This window comes from Pogona vitticeps, chromosome 5, assembly GCF_051106095.1.
Source record: "Pogona vitticeps strain Pit_001003342236 chromosome 5, PviZW2.1, whole genome shotgun sequence".
Lineage (NCBI taxonomy): Eukaryota > Metazoa > Chordata > Lepidosauria > Squamata > Agamidae > Pogona > Pogona vitticeps.
Genome location: NC_135787.1, coordinates 192122886 through 192143344, shown reverse-complemented (window position 1 = coordinate 192143344; position 20459 = coordinate 192122886). Strand labels below are relative to the sequence as shown.

Genomic DNA, 20459 nt, shown 5'->3' with positions numbered 1-20459 from the left:
ACGACTGCCGAATGCAGATGTGAGACGGGCAGCAGGGACCCCACCCCACTTATTCCCCCCCCCATTGGGAGAATAATGTATGCCAGTGGCACAGCTGGCCAGCACCTCTAAAGGAGGCTGCTCCTCTCTGGGGTAAATGGTCTGTTCCACAGTGCTGAAGCTGGATTCAGCCAGGAGTCCATATGGGCTTCTGGATGTGAAAGGCAGGAGCATGCCTTTGGCCTCAGGCAGCAAAATGTTGTGGGACAGCTCCACTCCCCGAAGCCAGCGCTGGAGCCTCTCCCTGCTTTCTGGGAATGAAAACAAAGCAGCCTCATGAATGAAGGAGCGTTCTTTCAATCTGCCCTCCAGAGGTTTTAAAAAAAAAAAACCACAACCACCCACCCTTCCTCCTGCTTGGACTCTAATGCCCATAATTCTTAGAAGTTTCCTGAGATTCTGAGGACCCTCGGGCCACCTCCAGCTAGGACATTCTAGGCATCATGATCTGATATGGAATTTCCCCGTGCCGTGAGAGGACTGGATGAGAAGGGGATGGATTCTGGGGGTTGTAGTGTAAAAAAAAAAAAAACTGCTCAGAAGAGTCCTAGGGTGTGGAAGCTGATTTGGCCATGTTGGTGGGGGGATTCTGGGAGCTGTAGTCCAAAAAAGAGCACTCCCGCATGCTCTGAGAACAGAACTCGCCTGCGGGCTTGGGGATTTTGGGAATTGTAGTCCAACACCCCCCCCAGCTATAGAAGCTGATTTGGCCTTGATGGTGAGTGGATTCTGGGAGTTGCAGTCCAAAAAAGAGCACTCCTGTGAAGCTCTGAGAACAGAACTCACCTGCAGGCTTGGGGATTTTGGGAATTGTAGTCCACCCCCACCCCCAAGCTATAGAAGCTGATTTGGCCATGTTGGTGAGGGGATTGTGGGAGTTGTAGTCCAAAAGGAAGAGCATTCAACCCTAGAGTTCCGGGAGCAGAACTCACCTGCCGGCTAGGGGATTCTGGGAGTGGTGGTGGTGCAAAACACACAGACACCCGAATTGCCCCTAACCCGAAAGCTGATTTGATTGCGAGGGGAATCTTTGAGAGTGGCCGAGCCATCTCTCATCTCCCCGCCGAACGGCAGGGCCGGCGCCTTGGCGGTGGGCGCGCCGGTCTCTCTCTCTCTCTGTGACACACGCGCACACACACACACACACACACACACACACACACACACACACACACACACACTCGCGTGCGTGCGTGCGTGCGTGGAGCCCCTCCGCCCCCCTCCCGGGAGGGTTCGCCCCGAGCCCAATCAGGCGCGCGCGGGGGGGGGGGAGAGAGAGGGAGAGCCCCGATGCCAGCAGCCGCCAGCGGCGGCGGCGGAGGAGGAAGAGGCGGCAGAGGCGCAGCCAGGCAGGCAGCGGGAGAGCGCGCCGGAGGAGCCCGCGGGGGAGAGGCCGCTGCCGGCGGGGCCAAAGCCTGGCCCGAGCCAGGAGGAGGAGGCAGAGGAGGCGGCAGACCGGCACGAACAGCAGCGGCAGGGAGCGGCTCCTCCTCGCGGCCGGCCCACCGCGCGCAAACTTTCCCCGCAGAGCCCGGCCGAGGCGAACGCCGGCTCCGCGCTGCGCTCCGCGGAGGAAGAGGCGCCGCGCCACCGCCACCGCCACCTCCGGCTCGGGCTGCTCCCGGCCGCCTCTCCTCCTCCAGCCGGCCGGCCGGGGCACCAGAGGGCTTCCCTGCCGAAGAACCAGCCCGGCGGCGGCGGCTCCTCTCCCCGCGCGCATCCTCTCTCCCCCTCCCCGCCCGCCCGCAGCCGGAGAGGCAGAGCGAGAGAGACGGAGACCCGCGCGCCGGCGGAGGGAAGGCAGGCGAGCCTATAAAGGCGGGGAGGCGGACGCCTGCCTGCTTTGCCTGCCTGCCTGCCTGCCGGGGAGCGAGCGAGCGAGGCAGCAACCCCGGGAGTTCCTCTTCCTCCGCAGCGCCGGCTGGGCTCCTCCGGGGCAAGCGGGCGCCCGGCGATGCGCGGCTGCCCGCCCGGACCCCCGACCCCCGCCGCCCCCACCCGGAGCCCCGGTTGCGCGGGAGAAGGATCGGCGCCTAATTGGTCCTCCTGATTTTCTATTTTCAAAAAAATATATATAAGAATTTATTATTTTTATTTTTGGACACCCCCTGGCGTGCTTTTGGAGAGGGAGCGGACCGGGCGCGCCGGAGCGCGCGGAGCTTCCCGGGGAGCGCATCGGGAGATTTTTTTTTTCCCTTCCAAAAAAATATAAATAAAATAAAAATAAAAATCAAGGCTTGGAGAGGAAGGGAGGGAGGGAGGGAGGGAGAGCGAGAGCCGGGGGAATCTCTCGATCAAATCCGAGGCGAAGGCGGGCGCCGCAGTGGGCTCTCGCAGGCTCGCTCTCTCCGGCGCGCACGGGCGGCGGCGGCGGCGGCGATGGCGGAGTGAGGCGGGCACCCCCGGGGGCGCCGTGGGATCGAGCCCCGCGCGGGGCTGCCGGGCGGATCGTGCTGCTGCTGCTGCTACAGAAAACCGGTGCGGATTTTTCTAGCTCTCCCCCCCCCCCCGATATATTTTTTCCGCCCTCCTCTCTCTCTCTCCGTCTTTCCTCCCCTTGCCTTTTTTTTTTTAAACACACCGGGTTTCCTCCCCTCTTCACCTGCTGCCCGATTTCCTTGGCGGAGGTGTTTCATCGTCTTGGAAAGGAAAAGAGGCTGCGTTGGAAGAAAGAAGGGGGGGGGAGAACCCACAGCAACCCCAAAACCGGCATCTGTTCCAGCAGAGGTAAAGGAATTTTTATCTATATTTTTTGAAAAAGAAACGCCTCTCTATTTGTACGTATAAAAGGGAGAGAGCAGGGGAGCGCCTGGATGCACAGAGAGGAATAGAAGGCGTGTGTGTGTGTGTGCACAGACGCTGTTCGTGCATATGTATATCTGTGTGCGTGTGTGTGTGTGTGAGAGAGATGTGCACACAGACACACACACACACCCGGAGACACCATCTGCAGTGTCAATGCGGCGCCTGTGCTGAGCAAAGGTGGCAGGCGATGGAGAGAGGCGAGGAGGGAGGCGGGGGGGGGGAAAGCATCCGAGCCTTCCCAGGTAAGTTGCTCCCCCTCCTCATCTCCTCTCGCCCTCCCCAAAAGGGGCGCAGGTAGAGCAGCTTCTTCCATGCACCTGCCCAAAGGGTGTTTGTGGGGGGGAGGAGGAAGATGATGGGCGGTGGAGGGTGGGAATCGAACCCCGTCTTCGGGAGGAAGGCGAAGGGGAGCCCGGTTGGCTTCCCCTCTTTACCTGGCTGTCGCCTCCTAACACCTGGGTGGGAAGGCGAAGGGGGGGGCGGCGGGGGGCGCGGCGGCGGCCAAGCCTGACCCGAACTTAAAGGAAAGAGGGGTGGGAGAGGTCGGACAGCAGGAGGCTCCGGAGACTTAAGAGATCAACCCCAGCGGAGATGGTTGAGCCAAGGAAGAGAGAGAAATGAATGAGCCCAGAGTTTGCGGTCTCTCTCTCTCTCTGTGCGTGTGTGTATGTATACACGCGTGTATAGGAGGAGAAGAGAGGAAAGGCTGTCCTGGTCTCTGCGCATCTGATCCGGAACTCCGGTTGCTGCCTAGCTGGCAAGCGGCTCCTCCAGCCTTTACGCCGATGCCACGAGGTCTTCTTCCTTGCGAAATAAGGACCAAGCCCCCCACCCTTTCCTTCCATCCTCCCCTCGCCTCTTGTTAGCAGACAAGTTTCATTCAAGACAAGCGGCGGCGGCGGCTGGCGGGGTGGGGGTGGGGGGTGCAATTTATTGCAGGCAGGGTGAGGCGCACAGGAGGGGCCCCTGAACCAAAAAAAATAAAAAAATTGGGCAAGTTCTTCTCCGACCTCCCTCCCACGGCTTCTTTTCAATCAGGGTCCCCCAAATCTTTCTCGTTTTGGGTCTTCAGCCTTGGTGGATTGAACAGCCCGGTAGACTCCCTCTCTAAAATGCGTAGAGACACACACACAGACACACACAGACACACACAGGCGGAGAAGCAGGTGGTGAGGAAGCTGTCGCCCTGGCGGGTGGGTGTCGGTGTGGTCACACCCACCGGGCACCCCTTTTGGCTGGCACTGAGCATCCCCAGGAGGACAGCGAGAGGCGAAAAGATGAGGTTGCCTCTCTCCTAGGTCTTTGATGGTTGGGCTCCACCTTTTTTTTAAAAAAAAATTCAGCTGATGAACTTTGAAAAGAGGTGGAAGGGAAGGTAGGTTCTCCCTGTTTAACTTTGCCCTCCTCCTGCTCCTCAAGAGTCAGCCCTGGGTTTGGGTTCCAAACCTGGCACCTCTAGTTGATGGCTTTCAATGCCAGGATTTGACTGTGGGAAGAGCTTGAAAGGGCTCCTGAGCATGTTTATACTGTCTCCGTCTCTCTCTCTCTCCACAAAGGGGAGTTTTATGGACAAGGTTTCCAGACCAAGAGGTTTGTAGACAAGCATCCTGCTCACCCACCCCTTGTTTCTTGACTGAGAAAATCAAGTGCCGGCTAGATAGGGGCGATGGTTGTTTTTGAATCTGCAGGTTGGGTGGCTTTCAAGTGGTAGAGCTCCGAGGTAGAGCATCTGCTTTGCCGTTTTAATGTCGGGTATCTCCAGGTCGATCTTGAAACCCCCCCTGCCTGAAATTCTAGACAGCTGCAGCTGGTCAGTGTTGAGAAAGCCAAACTAGAGGGACCAACATCAGAAAGCAGTTTCCCATAGTTATATCCAAGGACTTCCTCTGCAAAGGGAAATTCGCTCTACAGAGAGATTTGATGTCCTCAGTCTTGTCATCTGTGGGGTTTGTGATGGTTCCTCTAGATTGTTAGTGGGTCTGGCTGCAGCAGCAGAACCGAGAGATGCTTGGGTGTTCGGGTTGGGGTTCATGAGTGTCAGGAGGGTAAGGGAAGGAGCCAGCTGGCTTCTAGGCTCGCTCATTTATCCACCTCATTGGTAGTATTAGAATTACATCATTTATCCAGCACTCCTGTGGGCTCTGGCGTTTTCCTTCTAGCCTTTGAGGGAGGCTGGTTCTTGTGCCCATTTTGCAGGTAGAGAAGGTATTAAGAAGATGAAAGATGGGTCTAGAGAGCCAGAAGACAGTATGTGAACATTATATTCGGTGAGCCGGGAAGGGAGATGCTAACGAAAGAGTGCAGGCTGAGCGTGGAAATCAATTGTGGAAATTGGTCGTGTCCTGGAGCCTTAATTCCTGCCTTGCTTTCCCTCTTGGTTCTCTTCTTGTCACATCCAGACCGGCCTTTTATTCTGCTGCACTAAGAGTTGATAATGAGGGTGAGAAAAATAATCAGGATAAGAAATCAGGATTCTGCCCCAAGGAGTTTACAGAAAGCACGGTGCGGGGGGCGGAGGGTAGGATAAGGGGAAAGCTGGAGGAGAGGAGGTGATCCTAAGAGGAGGTAGACCATCATGTCCGTTTAAAGCTCTGTTTCCATTGGAGCTGCATTGGAAGGGTGGGTTTGAAGGCAGAAAGAGAGGATGCTGTTTCCCTAAGACTGGTGAATCTCCCGGCAGTTCTTGAGTAAATAGGTTCTGTAGGGACCAGCTCTGATGAAGGATTTAACCACATTTGAACCATGTAACCAAGACCGAGGAATTGAATCAAGTCATCCCAGTAAACTGAAATGCCAACAGTCAGGGAAGAGATCTTGAGCCATAGCCCTGTATCACACTGGATGGCTTTCTGTCTTTCAGCCTCTAGCCCCATCTCTCTTGTCTTACACACGATTAGTAGTTCATCATCTGAAAATCAAGAGGAGGGTATTTGTGGATTTCTCTGTGGTTTGGGTTTTCCTCCTCACATCTTTGAGAATCCCACATTTCACATTTGAAAGTGGACCCTTTCGGTGCCAAAGCAGGGTTTGGGAGGAGGAGCTGTAAAACTGGAAGGAGGTGCCAACGAGCATGTGAAGAGCGCATGCCCTGCCAGTCAATCAAGAACCCTAATCACCACCGCCACATTTTCAGAGATTTTTAGTGGGTGGGTGTTTCTGTGGTCTGGCAGCATCTGTACCAGTTCTGCGTCTTTAAGCCACAGTGCCCATTTTTAGAAAACGCTGAGTTGATATAGCGCTGTGAAAACAGGAGGCAATTGATAGTGTTAAAGTTAAGTTTTACGTCCCGTAGTGTTAAACGGGAAGGATTTTAATGCACGTGCTTCATATCCCTGCTGAAATGTGTGTATCTTATCAGTCTCTAACGTTGACGGGAATCGGGTTGTAGTTAATTATGCAGTGTAAACATGTACCGGTTCCCCTTAGTGTGCATTTATATCTTTGTGTTCCTTTCTTTTAAGGGGGAAAAAGCTTGTAAGCTATGTGTCAGATACCGTGTGCCTTGGGAAAAATATTGCAATGAGTAAAGCATCTGAGTAAAATCTGTTTGCCCCAGTTTGCCTCCCCTGTTCAACGCCTGTGCAAGGGGAGGGGAACCAGAGGAAGTGTATTTTTCAGCCCTTCTGACCGGTGTGCAGTGGGCCTGATCCTGTTTAGATCCTGTGTGAGTGGGGAAAAAAAAAAGATAGCAACTGCTAAGCTGCATGTTGTGCATTTAATGTGCCGGTGGGTCTTTGCTGGGTCAAAAGGAATCTGTTTTTTGGCCTTGAATTCCTCATGCTGCACTTTAAAAAAAAACTTTTCTGGGTAAGGCCTGTAACCGGACCAAGAATACTGAGTTGCACTCTTTTACTGTCATTTTGGTACCTCCTGAGAGTTACAAGACGAGAAACTTTAACAGGGTCTAAATGTTTCCGTCCAAATATTGCGAGGATGGAGAAGCGACGCTTCCGGGTAGCATTTCTAGATCTGTGCTCTTCTTAAAAGAATGGGAGTTATCTCAGAGTCATCTGGCAGTGGCCAGCAGAGAGCACACCGGGTGGAATCCTTCACTTCCCAGAGAGAGCCGTGGGATTGACAGCAGATCAGTCCTGTGAATGATCCACTGCTTGCTCTCTTGCTCTCTTTCCCCCTGGAAGATCGTTAAGGGTTATCTCGGTCCTTGTGGGTGTTCCGGTGATGAAGCGACTTTTCTTTATTTTGCACAGCGCTGCCTAAGGGTTACAGTCTTGAGCCTTGACGGGGAACACGGTGGTTTCAGATGCCATCTTGGCTGTGAATCGCTGCCTCCGGGCTTAACCTCTACCTCCAGTGGTAACTCGGGAGAGATTGAAATAAGCCTGCTGTTTGCTGTTCTGGTCTCCTTAGGAGAAAGGCAGGGCAGAGCGTTACTCTGTATTACGTTGGGTGTTTTTGAGCCCAGCAGAAGTCTGCGTTTCCCCGATTGTCAAAGCGCGTCAGTTACCCCTAGTGATTTTTTAATGAAATATTTCATTGTTATATTGCCGTTTTATGGTTCCATTACTTGATTTCATTGCAGTTTGTGGGTTTTACTATGCCATACTGTGTGGCGCTTTGGTTTTTTTTTTTTTTTTTTTTGAAATAAAAAGAGGTCTGAGGAGGTTTTAAATACATGCCGTAAATGAAAGTCTGCGTTCTGTCAAGTCTGAGTGAGATCAAGCGATTAAGTCCCGCGTGGCAGTTTCACCAGAGAGGAAAGGCAGGTTCCGACCCCCATTGTGTCCCATCATACAATCCTTCCAGAGTATTTTTTTTTGGGGGGGGGGGAGATTGTGGAAAGACTTTTTATGACTAATTTTTCCCAGCGTCTCCATCTAGCATGGGAGTTGTAATCCAAAAGATGCAGCAAAAATGCACACTTAACAAAATATGAAACGCAACACTTAGGGACACTTCAGGAAGGGAAAAGAGCATGTTCACAGCCTCCCCCCCCCCGGATGAAGGGCAGCCTTCCCTAGTGGGGCTTCTGCAGGATTGCTACCTCTGAGGGAGGTGGGTGGGTTGGTGGGCCTCCAAAGTGTCTCTGCCCAGAAAGATCACAGGAGTGTTTACCTCAGGAGGTTGGGCCGGCCCTTCCAGTCAGTAGGGTGAAGCGGCTGCCTCGGGCATCACATTTGGGTTGACACAGAAGGCCAGTGTTAGGTTAACAACTTAATTTCTTGCATTTTCAGCCCCAGGGATGGGAAGGGGGGGGCAAAAAAAGGTGTTTCTGATCTCTCCTGCGTTGTGTGCCAGGATGACTGGGTGGGCTTTGGCTGTCAGCCACCTTGACCGGGTGGATGGGGGTAAAACCCTTTGCTGCTGGACCTCAGGCAGCAGAATTTACCGCACCACCAATCCTGAGGTGCCTTGCTGTCCACCAGGCCTCCTTCAATAACTGCAAGCCTAGTTTTACCCCCAGGTAAATCCTGCCTGCACAGCTTGTAGACAAATCCGTTTCGCTATCTCGCCCACCCCCATTTTCTTTTCTACAAAGATGTGTGCAGATTCAGACCGAGAGAGAAATGCAGGCAACGCAGGGCAGCTCCAGAGAGGGAGGAATGTGTGTGTGTTTGTGTGTGTTGGAGAGAAAGCCCTTCCTTCCCAAAACATGGCTCCAGGATAGCTTCTGTTTTTTCCCCCTCCCTTGTCTTTCTACTAGAATCTCTCTCTCTCTTTTAAATTAAATTAAAGTGATGCAAATAACCATAAGCAAAACTTTGGTGCTTCTTGGGGATTAGGAACATCTATCCAGGCAGTGTCAGTCTGATTACGTCCTTTGAGAGCTGGAGTAGGCAGGGGTTGCCCCTCCAGATATCTTTGATCTGCAACTTCCATCAGCCCTAGCTAGGGTTGCTAGGGGTTGGGGAGGATGGGAGTTGCAGTCCGGGTGCAACATTGTGAATTAGGAGTTTTGTTGGCAATGTGATGTCTCTGCTTTTTAAGATGCTGTCAAGGTTTGTCATTGCTTTCCTCCCAAGAAGAAGGCGTCTTTTAATTTCGTGGCTGCTGTCTCCATCTGCAGTGATTATGGAGCCCAAGAAGGTAAAATCTGTCACTGCCTCCATATCTTCCCCTTCTAATTAGGAGTAGCCAGCTAGATGTCTTTGGCCTGCAGTGAGTGTTAAGAACATCAGGGGAATCCTTTCTCTTGAACCCACTACCTCCACTGATGGGGACACAGGAGAGCGCTTTCTCGGTGGCTGCTCCCAGACTGTGGAACTCCCTCCCACTGGAGGCCAGACTGGCCCCATCTTCGCTTTCCTTCTGCAAGCAGGCCAAGACCTTTCTCTTCAAGCAAGATTTCTCTTCAAGCCGCCCACAGTAGGCTTTTGGTCTAGATGGGCGGGATAGAAATCCAATCAATCAATCAATCAATCAATCAATCAATCAATCAATCAATCAATCAATCAATCAATCAATCAATCAATCAATCAATCAATTAATTCCCTTAATAACTGGTTGTCTGAGGAAAGTTTTAATGGATTGTTGTATCTTACTGCTTTGAATGTGTTTTTAAAATATTGCTTACATTTTTCAGTATACTATTTGCTTGATCCTTTCTAGTATTTGTATACTCACTGTTGTTCACATACACACTGTCTTTTAATGATGTAAGTTGCCTTGAGTCCTCTTAAAGGAGAAAGGTGGGGTAAAAATATTTAAATATCTCATTAAAAAAATTAAATATTTTAAATATATATTTTTTTAAATTTAAAAATTGAACTCCCCTGTTTAAGTCCGTCTAGGCAGCGGTGAAGGATGATGGGGTTTGTAGTCCCACATCTGGAGAGCTGGATTAAGCTGGCTTCTTCTTGAGATGTCTACGGCTGATGGCTTCCATCCGTATAGGTCAGGGCGACCTGTGGCGGGGGGGGGGGATGATGGAAGTGAAAACCTGAAAATATACCAAAAGGCCAGTGAGGGACAACTGTGGGCCCTTGGCCATCTTCCGTGCCCATCGGCCCCAGCCAGAAAAGTGAAGGATGGATCGCTTGGTGGTTTAGATCTCTGGCTACGGAGTCCAAGGTTCGGCAGTTCTAAGATGAGGAGGATGGGGTTGTGCTTCAAAAAATCTGGAGAGCTTCGATGGCCCTGTTCCTGGTTTAAATGAGTGGGGATCGTGGCATAGGTGGTGGGACATCTGGAAGCCGGTCCCCGGTCCAATCCCAAACCAGCTTTGCTGAAAAGTCAGGGGGAGGAACCGGTAGCCCCTCCAGATGGTGTTGGAGTCGTGCCTGGATTAAGACGGGCCGAGGCACTAAGCTGTATCAAGTCAAGACGGCATCTCAGAGCCCCCCCCCTTCCCCCAGTTGTAGTATTCTGTCAGATTTCTTTTGTTGTGGATTTGTAAGCCGAGGCCCTGAGCTGCAGCTTATTTGGCTTGTGCATTAATCTGGCACTGGTTGGATTCCATCTCCCATCCGCCACCAGCTGCAGGACCGCTTTTCAGAGGTGGTGGGACATGTGGTCCAGCTGCCTCCCACCCCCTACCCAACCTTGAGAGCATCTCAGACCGTGGGAGTAGGACCTCTTCCAGAGATCCTGACCGCCCCGGACCTCTGTAATTCTCTGTGCATGTTCCCTTGGCAGGCTAAGAAGACTCAGGGCATGGAGGTGATGCACGCCGAGCACATCTTCTGCAAGGCAGTTTCCTATGTTGGATAGGGACTCTGTCATCTCACCCTTTTGCTTTCAAGCAGGGTTACTATTGTTGCCATTTTGCAGATGGGAAATGACAAGGCTAAAAAAATATGAATGTATTTTCCAGTGCCATGAGCCGTGTAGTGAAGTTGAGGCTTATAGGGTCAACATGCTGGGGGATGAAGAGCCATTAACTTTACAAAAGACCTGCTTCTGGTGAATAAAATGGCTCAGATCGTACCCCCGATATGGATCAATGTACCTTCTTGATCGGTTGGACTCTCTAGGGAGACGTGGCTAGGGGGACGGTCCGTTGCATCGTGGCCCTGCATCTCTGTGCGATCTCTGTGCATTGTTAACCATGCAAAGTACTCCATAGCCCTTATAGAGACCTGCTTGTGTGCCAAGATGACTTATTGAAAAACTTTTTGCCTCCCATAGCCAACCTCAGTGTTCTTTATCAGTACTTGGAAAAGAAGTCATATTGGGACCTGGATTCTGGAAACTATTTGGAAAATGTCATTCTTCCAGGCTCTGCCCTAAACAGTGTCATTCCAGACCATGGTGGGTGCAGCCGTCACCAAAACAGAAGAAAATAGATGCTGCAGAATAATCTCCCCCCCCCCCCATGCAAGTGCAAAAGGGGGCCTTTTTCCTGGTTCTGCCACCTTCACAGATTTATTTAGTGGGGACACAGGACAGGGCCTTCTCTGTAGCTGCTCCCAGACTGTGGAACTCCCTCCCACTGGAGGCCAGGCTGGCCCCATCTTTGTCATCCTTTCACAAGCAAGCATCTTATCTTCAGGCAGACTTTCCCAGACTGGCTGCCTAAGTGGGTTTTCGAAATGGATAGACTGCTTTGAATGTGTTTTTGGTGTTGCTTTTGTTTCCTAGTTTAAAGTGCGGTCATTGTTTGATCCTCTTAGTATTTGTAGACTTACTGTTTTTAGCTTTGATATTGTCTTTGAATGAGGTAAGCCGCCTTCGGTTATTCTTAGGGAGAAAGGCAGGGTAAAAAAAATCTTTTAAATGAAAAAAAAATAAGTAAGAGCTCAATGTTGATTAAAAGGTCTTCTTTGCAACTTTTAAAGGATGCGCCCGAAAGCACACACTTCCTTTCCATCTGCCTGGCTAGGCTGGGATAGATGGGAGACAGCAGGGGGCACACCTCGTAAAATCATAATGTTCCCTCGTATTGAATCTAAGAGTTAGAATCTCATTTCTCATTGTTGAATGCAGTGATTCTCTTCCAGTAGGATAAACGGGGAGTGACATTTAGGGTTAGCGCTATGGGGAGGATTAGACACAAATAGGTAGTTCAGGGGTGATCAACTTGTTGGGACTCCAAATGTTTCAGACTACAACTCCCATAATCCTTTATCAGTGGGAATAGAGGCTGGGGGTTCTGGGAGTCATTGTCCCAAAATCTGGAGTGCCAAATGTTTGCTCCACCTGGTGTAGATGATAGGTAGGGTTCTTCGTGGCCTTACCGATATTGTTGGAATGCAGTTATTATTATTATTATTATTTATTTAATTTATATCCTGCCTATCTAGTCGTGGTGGACTACTCTAGGAGGCCAACAACAGAGATAAAATACAATAACATAAAACAGCATAATTACAATAACAATTAAAAACAGGGAAACAATAAAGGAGAGAAGAAAATCAAAAGTAATCTGGAGAGAAGGCCTGCCGAAACATCCAAGTCTTTAATAGGTTCTTAAAGGTGCCCAGCGAGGGAGCTCCGCTTATGCCAGGAGGTAAGTTATTCCAAAGGCGAGGAGCTACCGCCGAGAAGGCCCTATTTCTTGTTTTCTCTTTTCGGGCCTCCCTCGGTGTTAAGCTCCTCAGCCTCACCTCCTGGCTCGCCCGTGTGACCCAGGTAGACCTTGGTGGGAGTAGGCGTTCCGCCAGGTATCGAGGCCCTAAACCGTTTAGGGCTTTATACGTAAGCGTTAACACTTTGAAGTCGATGCGGAACCTGATGGGCAGCCAATGCAATGCGGCCAGAGTGGGCGAAATATGTTGGAACTTTTTCACTCCACTGAGTAATCTGGCCGCCGCATTCTGCACCACCTGTAATTTCCGCAGCAACCTCAAAGGAAGCCCCACGTAGAGTGCATTACAGTGGTCTAATCTTGAGATTACGAGCGCGTGTACTAAGATGGTGAGCGCCCCCACATCCAGGTAGGGCCGCAGCTGGGCTATCCGCCTGAGGTGAAAAAAGGCGGTGCGGACCACCGACGCCACCTGTGACTCCATGGAGAGCACCGGGTCCAGATGGATCCCCAAGCTGCGTACACCATCCTTTGCAGGGAGAGTCACCCCCCCAAAAGAGAGGGAGTTTCCCAAATCCTCAGTACTTCCGTCTTGTCCGGGTTCAGCCTAAGCCCGTTCTCCTGCATCCATTCCAGTATAGTCCCCAGGCAGCGCTGAAGGCACAGGATGGCTTCTCCTGCAGTTGGCAAAAAGGAGATGTAGAGTTCTGATCAGCTCTTGCCCACTCATGATCATGATCATGATCATGATCATGATCATCATCATCATCATCATCATCATCATCATCATCATCATCATCATCATCATCATCCTAGAACTGCAGAGCTGGAGGATCGGTGACTCTGGTTATATGGAGCCGATGGGTCCATTTTGGGTTTTCACCTGAACTTTTACATGACCTACTCAAAAACTCTTGTTTCCCATAAATAGCTTCAGCACCCTGGATAGCTCATTTAAAGTTCAGAGAAGAACCCGGAGCAAATTCACTGCCCTTGTGAGTCAGAGCCCCCAGAAGATGAGAGCAATGGTTCTCTGTTGCTACCAGAGGGACTGTAGGTTCCTGTCTTGGACGTGTTACAAGGCTTGGGTTACATTTTAGCACTTAGTTGTCTGAAGTGGACCAGTAGGAAACTCAGGGACAGTTTGAGACTACAACTCCTATCATCCATTGATACTGGCTATACCGTCCTGGGTCGGTGGGAGCTGTAAGCCCAAGATACCTGGAAGGCCTCGTGTCGTTCTAGCCAGAGATGATCCTGAGGTCATTGCCTGGATAGGTATTAAGGCATGATCCATTCTTATTGAAACCATCCAATTATCCATGCTGTGCCAAACTCTGCTCATAGCGTTTTGCATATAGCTGGGTTAAAAACATCTGGAAGGCCGTAGAAACCCAACCCCATCCAGATCAAGATCGGTGGTTCCCTTCAACTGGTGTCCATGGCACGTGGCCTCTGTCGCATTTCAGCAGAAGGAGAAACGCCGGGTTTTGCTCTCCCACCTCTCTGCTCTAAGGGAAGGACGAGGAAGAATAAAATTGACAGCCTTCACAGGTAGCTGAACGGCAGCCGGGGCAGGTGGGGGTGGGGAGGGCTGCAACGAGCCATTGAAGCCCTTTGAAATCCATGCGGCAGGGGACCAGCTGTCACAACTCTCTTTACCTGCCATGCCAACGGAAGAGGGGAAGAGATTGTTCGGAGGAGACTCGAACGTCTCTGAAGAATGCATTTACTTCACTTGGGCCTTGGCTCTTGGCAAATATATATTTTTTTTAAGGCACCAAAGTTTCCTGCGGGCATCTTTATTTCCCCTCCCCGTTTCGCGCGAAAGACAATCATAAGTGTAATTGGAAAACCAGCAGCAAAAGCAGGGCGGCTTGCCGGCTCTGCGGTTATAATTACAGTGTATGTGGCTCTTTCTATGAGATTAGTGGCTTCTCTTAACCCCCTTCCCCATGAGCGGCAGTCTTAAGGTTTTTCAGGGATCAGAGCATTACCCTGGTAATTTTAATTGTCTAGAAGGTTTTTCATCATCCTCTTCTTCCTTTTTTGTTGTTGTTGAAAAATCTAAGAAGCCTTTGTAAGAAACATGGTTAATAAGGAGATGAGCTTGAAATGGGGTAACAGATGTGCTACGTTTGAATTGATTTCCGTTCTTTTTTTTTTATCATATGCACAGATTAAATACATATCCATGAATTTTCCCCTCGTAGGGTAGCAGATGCCTTTTCCAATAAAGGGGAATAAATCTTGTTGAAGAAAGAACAGCTTTCGTCCTTGGATTTGGTTTGCACCTGAAATGTGGACCTTTTGCAAGAATTACATGGGAGGCAGGCTTTGTGATGGCAGCGGATTTTAAATCGCTCTCGTTCTCCGAATGCTTGTATGTCTTGGAAGCTGGCATCTCTAGGGAATACTGTGCGAATTTGCCTTCGATGACAGGAGCGGCCTGTATAGGTTTTTGGGTCAGGCATATAAAGAGCCACTCAACAAATTGTCTTTGGGAAGTCAGTATGGCCTACGGGAAGTCAAACGAGGAAACGTAGCAGCAGTGTACCTCCATCATGTTGAAATCATGTCCCATTCTAAGAAAAATAAAAATTTCACGCCCTTTTCCCAACTTTCCTATCTCAGGGCGCAACTACACTGTTGAATTAAAACAGGAGCTGGTTCGGATTTTTAGAAATTGATTTAATGTCACATAGTTTTTCGTGCCGATGTGCATGTCCACAGGTAACGCCTTTGAGTCCGACGGTAAGCTATGTGGTGCTCTGGCACTTCGGCGTTCTGGGTCTCCACTTTCGTAGTTTTTGCTCTGTGTGCGGAACTTCTGTCTTGAAGCAGAGCTGGGCTGCCCTAGACAGCTGACTATAGACCCAGCAGCTTTTATACAACCAAGGCAGTATCAGCAACTCTAGAACAGTGGTTCTTAACCTTTTTGAAAGAAACGCCCCCTTGAGCCATTGAGGAAATTATCATCGCCCCCTCCCTGATATCCATCCATCCATCCATCCATCCATCCATCCATCCATCCATCCATCCATCCATCCATCCATCCATCCATCCATCCATCCATCCATCCATCCATCCTTCCTTCCTTCCTTCCTTCCTTCCTTCCTTCCTTCCTTCCTTCCTTCCTTCCTTCCTTCCTTCCTTCCTTCCTTCCTTCCTTCCTTGTCTCCCTCCCCACCTGGGTGCAAGGCAGCGCTTCACGGGGCAAGGATGAAGACCCAAGAGACCCTTTCCTTCCACCCGATCCACACTCAGTGCTCCCCTAAAGGAGAAAGGCGAGACGTGGCAGGTAGAAAGAACTGGATCATCTGGCGGCAGCACTAGCACCGGATCTACTGCTCGCACTGAGGCTGCAGTCGCCTTCACAGGTTTGGCTTGCTCCAGCGCCCCCCTACCGCCCCCTTCTGTTCTTTCGCTCCCACACCGCCCCTTTTCGTTCTACTGCCCCCTGAAAAATGAAATCGCTCCCTGGGGGGCATTATTGCCCACGTTAAGAACCACTGCTCTAGAACACAACCCACAGGCTAACAACCATTTCTTGTGTCCTTTAGGAATGGTCACATTTGTTAAATCACTGTGGGTTAAACCGTAGAAGCCTCTGTGCTGCAAGATCAGAAGACCAGCAGTTGTAAGATCAAATCCACACGACGGAGTGAGCTCCCGTCACTTGTCCCAGCTACTACCAACCTAGCTGTTTGAAAGCATGTAAAAATGTGAGTAGATAAATAGGTATCACCACGGTGGGAAGGTAACAGCGTTCCGTGTCTAGTTGCGCTGGTCACGTGACCACTGAAGATTGTCTTCGGACAAAATGCTGGCTCTATGGGTTAGAAACGGGGATGAGCACCGCACCCTAGCATTGGACATGACTGGACAAATTGTCAAGGGGAACCTTTACCTTTACCCAGTCAATCCATCTCATGTCTGATCCTCTTCTTTTCCTGCTGCCTTCAGCTTTTCCCAGCATTATTGTCTTTTCCAGTGAGTCTTATCTTCCTATGCTCAAGACATCATACCTCCCGTGTAGTTGTTTTAGCTTCTAAAGAAAGTTCAGATTTGCTTTGGTGTAGCACACACTTATTGGTCCTTCTGGCAGTCCATGGTACCCACAGAGCTCACCTCCAACTCCACATTTTATATGAGTCAGTGTCTTTTTTTTCCTGTCAGCTTTCTTAATCATCCTGAGTTCATGTACAAACTGTAAGATACATTTCCCATTATCCAGCAAGGTTACTGTAACTGTGACGGTGAGAAAGAGATGACTTGCTATGTGATGTGAACCTTTGCTCAGAAGAGGACTTGCTCAATTCCTCTTCCCGCTTGACAACCTGGAGCTTGTTCAAATCAAACAATAGGCTGCCACATTTTTCTGTGTATAAGACTATACTTTTGTCTAAAATCTTTAGACTAAAAATTGAGGGTCATCTGATACATGGAAGTAAGCTGCGGAGAGAACAAAAACAAGTGGAAGGGAAAGCAGGGATCAAAGCGATCTTGCAGGACTTTGATCCCTTTCCCCCCACCCTTGCTAAGCCCCACTTAGATTTCTTAAGTTTTGATTAGAAAAGTGGGGGGCGTCTTATACATGGGGGTGTCCTATACACAGGAAAAACGGTAATTCTGTAAACAGGATCTCCTCTGCGGTGCTGTTATCAATACCAATGCTAGTGTTCAGACAGTAAATGAGGTGTAAGCCTTGGTCTGGCATTTGGGAGCTCAGGCATGACATGGTGGATTCTCCTGGCTTCATCTTCTGACCCAGAAGAGGTGAGCCGTGCTAATGGTGGCCTCAGTGAAAAGGGGAGAAACAGCATCTGGTTACCTCCCAGTTTATTTGGTGGGGTAGGAGAACTGGGTAGAAAGTGGGTGGAATGGCCTTAATGGCTTGAGTGCCAGCCTCCTATTGGGTATTTCTGTCTGTGCCATGGGACTGATGTATTGGTTGATTTATTTGATTTCGGCCTCGCTTTTCTCCCTGTCGAGAAAGGGCAGTTCGCCACGGGAGATTTCTGCTTATTAAAGAGCTCCTTGCTTGGTGTGCCTAACTCACACGCAACGGTACAAAATCTTACACCTCCCAAAAAGAAAAAAGACGTGTTTTCATGAGCGTCCGTCTGCCGTGGCTGATGACGTCACTCCCTGTCACACGGCTGAAGCGACTCAAGATAATACTGACCAATATAGGGGAAAGTGACTTACACTAAATGTTGGCTGCTTCTTCCACCCACCCCTAGGACTGAAGCTGCGTTATTCTGAAAGAATGGCATGAGTGTGTAGAAAAATTATACAGAAATAGATTATACAGGGAGGGTGCTCTTCCCACCCCACGATCAATGTCATATAAATCGGGGATTTCTCTGCTTAGATGCAAATGTTCATCCGATCTCAGATAATATATCTGGAGGCCAGCTTTTGCCTTAAACTCAGTAGAATTCATGGTGGATAAAAATCAATGATTTCCCCCCCCCCCAAAAAATCAAGTTTTATAATTTATTATCATGGTTCCAATTGATTCGATTGAACTCGACCTTAGTGGAAATCCGTATTTGTGGCAGACTTTTATTTCAGATGCTTCCTGGATAGCTCAGTGGTTTAGATATCTGGCTACAGAACTCCCAGAGGTTAGGAGCTCAAGTCCCCCACGGGGGCCTCCTGGGAGAAGAGCCAGCCTAGGTGGCCTTGGGCCAGCTGCACACAGTCCCAGGGCACCCCGGGAGAAGGGAATGAGAAGCCGCTTCTACTTGGAAAACCCTGAAAAGTCATAATTCACTTGATGGCAAACAATTTGAAAAATATTATTTCCAAGAGGAACCCAGAGAGAACAAGTGTTAAATCTAGATTCTGTAAACAAATGCTAATTAATACATTTTCTCACTAATGTGTGGGTTGTTAGCCAGATGCTGTATTAGTGAAGGAAGGGGTATAAGGTCACAGGAATAGATTTTTTGCTCTTCCCTGATGCTTCATTAATTGGTGTGATAAATAGATGCAATTTTCCTTATATTTCCCATATAATCCATTTCTTTGCTTTACTAGCCAACCCTAGAGCCGTTTAATCAAACATAACCTCCCTCCCCACCCTTCCAGATTTTTCTCCCTGGGAATGATAGAACTTGAGATAAGATCAGACAACAAATCTCGGAATCTGTCCGCAAGTCTGGCTGTTAGCCCTGCTTGCTCACGGATTCTGGGAGCCATGGTCTAAGAAAAGTGAGGGCAGAAATCCGGTTGTACCGTTCTGCGCGTCAAGGGGAGATGATGTCACTCTCAGTGGCAAATGGCTGCTGATTAGAAATGATTTCGGAGTGCATGCGATTCGTACCCAATGCCGTGTGCACCTGGAAACTGCCAGAGAAATCCTTTAGTTAGCAGCAAGTTGCAACCAATTATGACATAATCGCCCACCGCACACTAACATGGAGTGGCAAAGTTTTAGCCGCATTGCATTTTGCCAACACCAGGTAAAAGAGCTAGGACATAACAAAGCATTTTTTGTGGTGGCTACAAAATAGTGAAATGCTTTTCTGGTAGAGATGTACGGAGCCCTGCCTTCTATTTTTAGGTATTGCTTGAGGAACTTTCTAATTTAAAAGTTCCATCCTCAGAACCCAGGGAGGTGATTCTCCCTCTGATGTAACTCTGCACAACCTCAAGATCTGCTGTAGACAACTGGTAGGCCCTCTGGAACATATCTTTATTTAGTATAGAGGGCAGGGGCAGCAGGAAGGAAAAAGATGGCTGTGTATGTAAGTCTATCATTGAGGTTGGGCGACTTGATGAAAAAGAGGACTACTGTACTTTTAGTTGTGGAGAATGGAACTTCAGCACCTTGCATTAAAAGCTGCCTCTGCTGATATTTCCTCTCCTGAGGAACGTACAAGGAGCCCTTCATGCAGATGCACGACATCAGTGGTTTATTGTCTAACATATTTGTTTGGGCTCTAAGACACGTTATAAAAATCAAATTAAAAACAACAACAACATGCATGTGACACACAGAGCAACAAAAAAAATCATACCTCGTTATGAGAAACAGGAACAAACACACCATTAAAAAACAGGACTTTTTTTTAAATTGAAGTTTTAAGTTTGTCAGCACCTGGTGGGTGATGGTGCATAATCATTTCCTGGGTTCGCTGTTTGAAACAATAATAATTATTATATGCAATCACATATAGCAAAGATTCAAATCTAGCATTTAGGAAGTAACTTTAAAAGAGTAATGCACTTGTTGCACTGCTTTTATGTTACTTAGTTACTTCTTACTTAGTTTTTTGTTTATATTTTCCCATCTTGATTAATACTTTATTGTCAATTTAATTGTTGTTTTAACTGTGTTATGAAAAATTTTACTGTAAGCCGCCCTGAGTAGATATTGTCTAGAAGTGCGGGATAAAAATCCAATAAATAAATAAATTACTTTTTTTTTTTTTTTTGAGGGGAGGGGATTCCTTAAATGTCTACAATGAAAGTAACTATAAGAGAGCCAGAGGGGTGTAGTGCATGGATGGACTAGTAATAGACCAGGACTGAGTAGAACTGAGTTCGAATTCTTTCCGTCTTAGACTCTCACTGGCAGAATGACCATGGTAAAAACGCCCCTTAAATATCTCTCGTGCCTTGAAAAACCCTGTTTGGGTCTCTGTATGTTGCGTGTGAGTTTGATGGTGCAGAACACACAGAAAACGTTATGTTCTACACCCGTAAAGTAACTTCCTTCCTGCTTTTGTTACATTGCTTTAGACATGTAACTTCAAAACATAATCTCACAGGTAATGGCAAAAGTTGGAACGTGTGGCTGCTGACTGTTTTCTGCACTTTGACGATGCAGTTAAACTGCAGATCTGTATGTACCTCCATGAGCTTCAGGCACTTAAACTTTGGCATAATTTATATTGGCTGAATTAGGAGATGTAGAAGTACTCCCAGAAGGAGGAGAAGCACCATTATCTTATCCTGAAAGCAGGAGATTTATCACTCCAGGTATCTTCCACAAGGACCAGCTTTTGTGATGCCTGAGTATGCCCCGAAGGTTCGCTAGCTGGCCTATGCCTAAGTAATTAGCTGGAGACAGCTGCTGGCCGGAGTTGGATTTGAACTCATGACCTGGATGAATAAATCTCCTTTGTGATTTCCCTCTTGGCCGCTCCCCCTCGCTTAAGCACTGGTGGCTTGCTTG

The 20459-nt window shown here is 49.0% G+C and overlaps 1 protein-coding gene across 1 annotated transcript in view; it reads left to right on the top strand.

Moving 5' to 3' along the window:
* Positions 1–2452: 2452 nt before the first annotated feature.
* Positions 2453–20459, top strand: part of PLXNA4 (plexin A4) — a 635072-nt gene continuing 617065 nt past the window's right edge. Inside the window, exon 1 of the mRNA XM_073002484.2 lies at positions 2453–2766. The gene's annotated coding sequence lies outside the window, so the exon portion shown is untranslated. The remainder of the gene's footprint in view (positions 2767–20459) is intronic.